Genomic DNA, 9,309 nt, shown 5'->3' on the forward strand with positions numbered 1-9,309 from the left:
TCCAATAGGTACAGTCTGAGCTGGAACCTCCTCATCAAAATCAACATGAGGCTCCACTACTGGTGCTACTGCTCGAGCTCTAGGCTAAGCTCTGTCTCTTTCTCGGCCTCTAGTGCGACATCGTCCTCGACCTCTGTGCCTAGTAGGAGCGGCCACTGGGGCCTCCGGCTGCTGTCCAGCGGTAGATGCAGTACGTGTTCTCGCCATATGTGAGAGAACAAGAATAGAAGAGTTCAATCATCAATGATATAATAGGGCCGCACGACAGAGAAGAATAGAAGTGAAATTGTTCTTCATAGCCTCTAGAATATAAGTTAAGAAGTCTCTTTGTCAATCCTCCAAACTCTACTAAGCTTGCTCATGACTTGTGAGACATAGGTAACCTAGTGCTCTTATAACAACTTGTCACGACCCGGAATCCCCACCCTCGGGACCGTGATGGCACCTAGTATTTCAATTATTAGGCAAGCCAACATTAGAATAGTTTATCCATTTTTAACAGTTCAGATTAAATATTAATAAAGAAGCCGAAATAACTGAAATAAATTTGAGGTAAAACGCGCAAAACCATCGCAAAACCATCGCAACTAAAATATCTAATATAACCCCAAATCTGATTTCACAAGTGCACGAGTTACTAGAATAATACAGATAGAGGTCTGAATGAAAGTAAAGTTGTCTAAGAGAAACTACACAGCTAAAATAAAGCAGAAGAGGACTTCATGGTTGTGAATGCCAAGCAGCTGTACCTCAAGTCTCCACTCTGATAGTCAACCCGAGCAATCTACTAACCACCGCTGGGATCAACTCCAAAATCTGCACTAGAAGTGCAGAGTGTAGTATAAGTACAACCGACCATATGTACTCCGTAAGTGTCGAGCCTAACCTCGACAAAGTAGTGACGAGGTTAAGGCGGGTCACTTACAATAACTTGCACGCAACATAAAATAAAGACAGGAAAGAATAATACAGAATCGAATGAAAATAGCTTGCACATGAAAGTAAATAAATCTCCGAAGAAAAACTAGTAAATACCAGAAATACCAATCCTTAGAGTCTCGTAGGAAAATACCAAAGCCAACACAACACAATAAGGAATAGAAATACATAGACTATTGCGGTGCGCAACCCGATCCCACTGTACAACACAATTATCCCTTATTCCACCATAATAATATCGGCAATCATAAATAAATATATGTTGCGGCGCGCAACCATATCCCACCGTATAATCGGAATCAATATCATAATTTACCCTTATTTCACCGTATCAATTCACCCTTATTTCACCTGTTGCGGCGCGCAACCTGATCCCACCGTATCAATATAAATTCACCCTTATTTCGCAATATCAATCCATCCTTATTTCACCTGTTACGGCGCACAACCCGATCCCACCGTACAATATGAATAAATCAATATGTGCATTTAATTTAACGACTTAAATCACTAGATTCCTCTACGATTAATGGATATGAAGCAGAAACAGACACTACTAGAGATTTTACCTATGGGAACCCTTCGAAAACCGTGGCAATAGATGCACTAATCATCCTTTTAAGGCTAATGGGACGGATTTGGATGCGTTCCAGGAATCAGTGTCACAATAGGTCAGTTGGAACGGTTTCAAAACCCTCTCCATATAGGGATATTGTAACGGTTATGGAACTGCTGTCATTGCTCAATCTATAGGAACAATTTTATATTCTGTTGGCACGGTTATAAACCATTGTAATATTGTTATACCAGTGATTTTTTTAAGCCTAGTGCAACGGTTTTCACGATATATTGCAACGGTTTATGTGATATATTAGAACAATTATCAGTATCCTATTGCAACGGATATGGCAACATATTGCAACGGTTATTAGGGGCCGTTTGTTATTGTTTTTGCTAAGTCTATTGGAACGATTATATTCTCTATTGCAACAATTAACAATTGTAATTTATGATATTTATGGAAGCAAAATGAGGAATATTTTCCTATGCAATGACATATTATACACCATAACTTATATAAACCACGAAATAAAATTAAAATATCCATATGATAATAGAAAGTCTAACAATGATTAGCAACACTCAAGTAAGGTCTTCGTCATTGCTTTCATCCGAAATCGCTGCACCTACAAAAGACAATCAGAAATAATTAAACAAATCTTTTTTAGATAATTGAATCACAAAGTAATTGAATAACCAATTTGATAACTCAAAAATTTTCCAACTCTCCAAATTCTTAAAATTTTCAGCAACAATCAAATGAAACTCTTCATCATCACATAAAGACTTGATTTGCCCTGAACCAGTTATATGCAATGCAACAAGATATTAGGATTCATAACACATATCTACACATACGTATACAGCTGATTGTATGTCCGACTCATGTGGCACCCGCAACCAAGAGTTAACTCGACTTCACTAAGTCTCATAAAGATAATCTACAGTTGTGGGATCACACAAACACATGTTTACAAGCATGTTTATATAGAAAATATGTCTTTTAATTTATGCACATGCACCCATCTTTATCTGTAATGGCATAAATCATCTCTATAATAACCACAAGTTCACAACTATAGGTGTCGAAAAACGCGTAAACTGGTAATAAGGGTTTGTGTAGTTTTTCAAAATAGTCATTCAAATCATCTGTTTATAACCTATCTATCGAGTTTACACTTGTTCAACTCAAAAGGGCAAGTTCCTGCTGATTATAAATGAATCTAGACAGCTTCTGAGAAAGCTAAAGTGACAACTATGCGCCAACTATTAGCCAGCTTTGCATTCAAATTCCTAATCAAGTTTACCAATTATAAAAGCTGGCCTACCATCTATGAGCTTTATTTTCCTCTATCCACGGAAAAAGAATCATATAATTAATGTCAAAACCTATGTGATTGGTTGGTTGATTATATATATCATCTCTTTTGCTGGGATTAGCATCGGGCATTTGAATACCAAATGTTATTTACAAACACATATACTGGGATTCAGAAACATATGTATGGTGTTAGTGTTTGTAATGTACCATTATCTAGAGTGAGAGTCATAATTTCTGTAAGAGCAATTTAATGACTGGCAAATGATCCTTGTTAGGAAAAAGAGACTGGCAGATGGTTTTGAAACCAAGAAAAGCCACTTTGACTTGTCTAAATGATGCATTTTCTTTTCTCTCTCTTCAAAAAGGAGCTTGATTATTCCTATAGAAGAGTTAATAGTTGGGATCTTCTACAACATTAATAAATTCAGTTGCTGCTTGTTCCTCTGGAAATTTACATGAACGCTTGCATGGAGAGATCTTTTCTTTCTTTCACTGATCAAAACAGGTAAATTGTCAAGTAAGCATCAGATATTTAACAAACATGCCCTCAATGCATTATCTGTCACAATTAAACGAATAAGCTCGAGTCAAGTGCTAAATATCTAAAGCTACCAATTGTGTCAAAGTAAGCGTAATACAACCAAAACAAACCGATTGCAAATTGCATCATCATTCCAGCATTTAGACAATAACAACTGACTCATAAACTATTTGGTTGGCTATATGAATTGTCCATGTCCCTTCCACTTCATTTGGACTTCACATTACTCACAACCTTATTTAAATAATTAGGTTCAGAACAAGAACTACAAACCTAAGACAGTAGAAACTCACAAAAACTATTAAATTGTCAATGAGTTAATACCTGGAATGAGCTGGCCTTCTTTGTTGCTACCAGTAGATGGACGACGGATTGGTTGCAAAGTTGTTTGTTGTGCAGAGGAAGCTTCTCCCGATGAATTATCACCCAATGCCGCTAGAATAATGTTAGCATCAATATCAATTCCTGAACGTTGAACTCGTGCAAGGACATCTGCAACAACTTCTTGACGGATAGTTGCCTTTTGTTCCTCATTTTTTCCTCCATTCTTTATATCTTCTCCTCCATTTTTTGCAGAGAATTTGTAGCATTTGAAGAGGGTTCAAAACACCCTACTTTCCCTCTCAAAGAAGTCCTTGTAACCCCCATCCATACAACCTCAGACGTCCCGTATGTTCAGGTCCCATGTCAGATGCAAATGCCTCTACGGACTCATTGCCATTTTCATTTTGTTGTACATCAATTTCCTCCATTTCGGCCTACAAAGCAAATTCAAAAAGATAGAATTCAAGTAAATAAAAAGTAAGCTAATAACATAGAGGTGCCAGCCAATCAAACTTTCATAAGTTATAAGCAGCAGTAACCTTTTTTGCCATAATAAAAAGAAGAAAATTAAAGATTCAAAATTCTCACAATTTTACTAGTTGTATCTTCATTTGAGCACTTGTATGATCGCCCAGCTTTCCTTTTTCTTGTAGCTACAAAGAGTTCCTTTGATGATAAAGGATCCGAAGTTTCCTTGTCTTTTTCCTAGTTACATAAAAGTGAGTTAGCCTTCCTACAGGTGATCATCCATTAACTAAACAAAAGCCAAAATTGAGAAAATATTTGCCATGAGTTGCTAGTCATATACCAACTTAGAGCGAATTAAAGCAAATCTTCTTTTCCCAGCAGTGTGAGGATTCTTTAACTTTTTTCTGTTCTCAATATTAGTTTTGGACATTCTCTGCAGGAAGTGGACTTCTATGGAAGTGGACTTCTATTAGTTTTTCGGTTCTTTAACATTTTTTTGCGCCATTCTTATTCATCATTGTAGTCCAACAGAATATAATGTTTGGCAGCACTTCTATGAATATAGTGGACTTACTGTACATGTTTTTCCAACTGATGCAATTGTGAGATCCTTCCATTTTAATTTCCTCTTTGATTTTAACTTTGAGATCTAACTAGTACGTCTTTTTTGAATATCATCTCTGAAATAATTAGTTTATAAATGTTGTTGCCAAACTTTTCTCCAAATACTTAATTAGAAGAATGAAAGCACCAAAAGCTTTACGTTAATAATCTAAATACTTCAACTTTATTCTTGATTATTTCTAAGAAAACAAGAAGGAAAAACAGCAGCACCAGCAGAAAGCAGAGTATACACAGTAAAGTGAATACGCGAAAAAATAGCAGCAGTGAAGTAGAAAAAGAAGGGGGAAAAACAGCAGCAACGAGCGAAGTATACGTAACTTTTTTGACCAAGAAAAAGCAGTGCAAGATGAAAAACTAACAGCTGAAAAAGAAGAGCATGCACAGTAGCAACAAAGTGAAAGAACAACAAAAGAAGCAACGGCAGTTACGACGAAGAAAAAGCAGTAAAAGAAGGAAAAACAGCAGCAACAGCTAACGGCAGTTACGACGAAGAGGCCGCGTGCTATGAGAAATGCTCATTGTTCGAAATGGGTTGAAACCATCACTTGAAAGACCCAATCTAACATTACGAGGGTCACTAGAGAATTTAGGGTGCAAGGAATCAAAATCCTTCCAAGCATCACCATCAGGATGTCTTATATTTCCATCATCCGGTCGTTCAGTGGCGTGCCATTTCATAGCTACAGTTGTTTCAGGACACATGAATATCCTCTGAAGCCTAGGCTTCAATGGAAAGTACCTTAAAACCTTTACAGGGGTTTTGAACTTTTTATTAGTTAAGACATTAACAACATTCTTCCATCTAGAAGACTCACACACAAGAACAAGTATCTACATTTACATTGTCATTCTAAAATAGCATGCAATCATTAGGATATGCATGTATTTTTTCATAATCAAGACCCAAATCTTTTATCATGCTTGTTGCCTTGTAGAAAGACTCGGGTAGCTGAGCAAATGGAAAGACTTTTAAAAACTCTAACAAGTCAGAGAATGACACATTACTCAACCCATGAATGCATTTAAACAAGTACAACCGAATCATAAAACCCAGTTTGGAGAAATTCTCACACCCTGGATATAAATCTTGTTTCCCTTCTTCCACTAATTTAAAGAATCTTGGTCCCTCCCTCACTCCTTCATGTCCCAATTCATCATCGACATTTCGAAATGTATCATGAAGTAATCCATCAATATCGTCATGTATGTCGGAACCTTCATCATTATTGCTTGGACATTGAGTCTTTCTTGAGGAAAATCCTTCCCCGTGAAAAACCCATTTGGTGTATCCATGAACAAACCCATAAACAATCAAGTGATCCTCCACCACATTTCTATAATGCCAAAAATAATTAGCGCATTTTTTGCAAGGGCATAATATTTCATCTCCTTGGGAAGCTCGTTCAAACGTCTTATCTAGAAAGTCATTCACTCCTCGTATGTACTCGTTAGTTGATCTTCAAAGACCCATCCGCCTTTTATCTCCATTATCCATTAAATTAGTTTTATCCTACATGACACCAAAACAACCAGTATAAAATTGGGGTTTATACTTTTAATATGAAAAATCAGATAAAAAGAAAGAATGGGAAAAAGAACCAGATATTCTCAAAATTATATGAATTTCATTGTTGCGAAATTTTCTTAGAATATTGGAAACAATTTAAACTACCACTTCTCTCTTCCTTGGTTCACAAAAGAATTCAGTATTTGAAAGAGAAGCATATTTGCACTTTTATTTGATTTATCACGTGAGAGGATTATTATAAAGGGTCCGTAGATCTTTTATAAGTCAAGAGTAAATCTACTTTTAACACTCTAAGGAGAAGACAGGCCAACATTTATGTACAACATGATGCTTATGCAATCTGCAGTGTTAAACCGATTTTCATGGAGAAAAACCACTGCCAGCAGAAATATAAGTTTGAAACAAAGTTCTGAGTGACCTGAGTACGTCTTCCAGGAAACATAAGATAATAAAAGGTATGATGTCTAATACAAGCATACTCCAGTAAAATGTCTAATTCAATATGTGTATTCTTTCACATTAAGAAGTGATATGAATAGAAGCTCCAGGTGTATTTCATGTTTTAATAAGTGTACAAGTTTAGATTCATTACCTGGAAAGCAATGTCACAACCTAGTAGTAGTTAATGACCAAAAAGAGGGAACAAATGCACAGACTGCCTGAACAAATCAGTTTAATCGTGGTCACAGGGAAAGTTGAAATAGAAAAGGGAGTAATGAAGGTTGGCCAATACGTCTCAAATCAGTAACATAGACATAAGATTTAGGTGACAAATGACACTCCCATGTTTAGGAGAATTAAGGATTAGATAACATCATTCTTACCAAGTAAGAAAATTTAGAAGGGCAAGCAATTTGTCTGAGAAGAATAACCCCAATGTCACATAGACGTGAAGGCAAGCAGTTACCCGTTAGACTAAAGCACAGACATGAACGAATCTCACAATTTTAAGTGAAAGCAGCACAAGCATTACTGAACAGAAGTAAAAGAATGTGTTTATCAAAAATATTACCAGAGAAAGCAAAAAGGAGAAGCGAAACGATTTTTCAAAATAACCAAGACAACGAACATCGAACATCGATAGAAAACATCGAACAAGGAAAATCTCAGGTTTTCTAACACAAAATCAAAACCTAACAAATAAATTCCCCAATTTTACAAACTAGAAATCACAAAATGTATCATGTAATACAAACAAAGCAGAAGCAAAATAATGGGTTTATCAGAAATATTACCAGAGAAAAGAAAGCAGAAGGAGCAGCGAAATATATGTTGCGGCGCGCAACCCCAACCCATCATATAATCGTAATCAATATCATAACTCACCCTTATTTCACCGTATCAATCCACCCTTATTTCACCTATTGCGGCGCAACCCGATCCCACCGTATCAATAAATTCACCATTATTTTGCCATATCAATCCACCCTTATTGCACTTGTTGCGGCGTGCGACCCGATCCCACCGTACAGTATGAATAATCAATAAGGGCATTTAATTTAACAACTTAAATCACCATAGTCCTCTACGATTAATGGATATGAAGCAGAAACAGAAAGGATATCTCATCTCAAATTAAGAATTCACTATAATGAATACTAAAGGGCAAGGCAATTCAAATAAATGACAACTAATGGTACAAGTAAGTCATTTAAGGCAAGTAGCAGTAAGTGATGAGTAATCGTTTGGAAGACACATTACAAAGGCTAATTGGCCTGAGGTCTGGAACATTGGTCTGAGAAACGATTGAAATATTGACCAAACGATTCAAAATAAGCTTTAGAAACTACTCACGAATGAAAGAGGTTCAATTTAGATCATTATTGAAAATGTCAACAAAAGTCAACCCCGGGGCCGCTTGGTCAAAACCCGAGGTTCGGACCAAAACTTGATCACCCATTCACCCCCGAGCCCGGTTATGCAATTCAATTCGAAATTCGACCATAATTCGAGGTCTAAATTCCAATTTTATAAAAATCCCTAAATCTACTCAAATCCCTAATCTCTACCATGAAAATCCTAGATTTAAGGTTGAAATTATAGGGAATATAATGGGTGATTGAAAGAAAGTATAATAGAGTAACTTACCAATGAATTAAGGAAGAAAAGCTCTTGAAAAAATCCCCTCTAGGGTGTTTAGGGTTGAGAGTTTGAAAGAATGAGCTAAAATCCCGTCTAACTCCGCTTTTGACCAGGCGCAGATGTCGCAATTGCGAATGCCGCAAATGCGAGACATACTTCTCAAATGCGATGAAGCTCCATCTCTAGTATCATCGTATTTGCAATGATTTGTTTGCAAATGCGAACCTTGGCCCTCCGCAAATACGACCTTTTGATCGCAAATGTGAACCCTTGCTGACCGAGTCATTCTTCGCAAATGCGAACCTGACAGGGATTTGAAAGTTCACAAATGCGAACGTGGACCTTGCAATTGCGAGATCAAGGGATGCAGTAGAACCAAATTTTTCACAAGCTATTTTTGTTTACTCCAAACTACTCCGAAGCCAATCCGCAATTCACCCGAGCCTTCGGGGCTCCAAACCAAACATGCACACAAATTCGAAAATATCATACGCACTCGCTCATGCGATCAAAATACCAAAATAACACTTAGAACTACGAATCGGACACCAAAATGAATGAAATTTTTAATGAAACATAAGAACGTGCGACTTTTCAACCGGGCGTCCGAGTCACATCAAATCAACTCCGTTTTGCACCAAATTTTGCAAACAAGTCATAAATACAGTAATGAACTCATGCCAAGTTCCGGAACCAAAATTCGGACCCGGTATCAACAAAGTCAAATTTCGATCGAACTTTTTAATTCTTTAAACCTTTAAGCTTCTAGTTTTCAATAAATTGCGATAATTCGAGTTAGGGACTTTCGAATTCGATTCCGGGCATACGACCAAGTCTCAAATCACGATGCGAACCCAGTGGGACCGTCAAAATACTGATCAGGATCCGTTTACTCATAACGTTGATCGAAATCAACTCAAA

General features: G+C 36.8%; 1 pseudogene; it reads right to left on the reverse strand.

Annotated features, from left to right (window-relative positions):
- Window positions 1-2,040: 2,040 nt before the first annotated feature.
- LOC117275489 (uncharacterized) lies at window positions 2,041-4,594 on the reverse strand (annotated as a pseudogene).
- Between the last annotated feature and the right edge of the window lie 4,715 nt (window positions 4,595-9,309).

The sequence above is a fragment of the Nicotiana tomentosiformis genome, chromosome 9 (assembly GCF_000390325.3).
Source record: "Nicotiana tomentosiformis chromosome 9, ASM39032v3, whole genome shotgun sequence".
Classification (NCBI taxonomy): domain Eukaryota; kingdom Viridiplantae; phylum Streptophyta; class Magnoliopsida; order Solanales; family Solanaceae; genus Nicotiana; species Nicotiana tomentosiformis.